The sequence below is a fragment of the Octodon degus genome, unplaced genomic scaffold (genome assembly GCF_000260255.1).
Source record: "Octodon degus isolate 3935 unplaced genomic scaffold, OctDeg1.0 scaffold00118, whole genome shotgun sequence".
Lineage (NCBI taxonomy): Eukaryota > Metazoa > Chordata > Mammalia > Rodentia > Octodontidae > Octodon > Octodon degus.
Genome location: NW_004524694.1, coordinates 2,933,701 through 2,934,016, shown reverse-complemented (window position 1 = coordinate 2,934,016; position 316 = coordinate 2,933,701).

Genomic DNA, 316 nt, shown 5'->3' with positions numbered 1-316 from the left:
GTAGAAAAGAAACACTTACACGCTCTTTTCCATACTGTTCCTTCCCTGTCTCCAGCATCCCCCACCCCAGTTTCCTGTTACAAATATTATACAAGTATCTGGTGTCAGAGATAAAGATGTGCTTTCTTTCAACAGGCTTCTGCATATGTTAGTAGTCTTGATGACCTTGTTATCGAATTGATAACCTTATGAGCCAAGAGCATACATTTCTGTAACCTAGTGATTTGTTTATCATCAGGGAAGCCACTATAAGGCTATCATCATCTCTTGCTAAACAATTTCTCTTAAGAAATTTTCCTACATCTCAAATCTACAT